Below are 262 nucleotides of genomic sequence, written 5' to 3'. Positions count from 1 at the left end.
CAGTTTCACCATTATTTGTGTGTAAAGTAGTTACCATCAGTAACACATCAGTCATTATAATCACAATCACTTTGTAGCAATTAACATGATAATGAAAAACAATATTGATAACAAAATAAGTATTAGTATCAGCAACATCAGGTAAGCTATTAGCAACTACAACTACAGTAATAAATTTTTTTGTAAAAGCATTATTATAGAAAACATCAACAGTAATATCAATAATAACAGTATCAGAAGAAGTGTAAGTAAATCTTAGTTG

The sequence above is a fragment of the Penaeus monodon genome, chromosome 29 (assembly GCF_015228065.2).
Source record: "Penaeus monodon isolate SGIC_2016 chromosome 29, NSTDA_Pmon_1, whole genome shotgun sequence".
Lineage (NCBI taxonomy): Eukaryota > Metazoa > Arthropoda > Malacostraca > Decapoda > Penaeidae > Penaeus > Penaeus monodon.
This window is presented reverse-complemented; position numbering follows the sequence as displayed.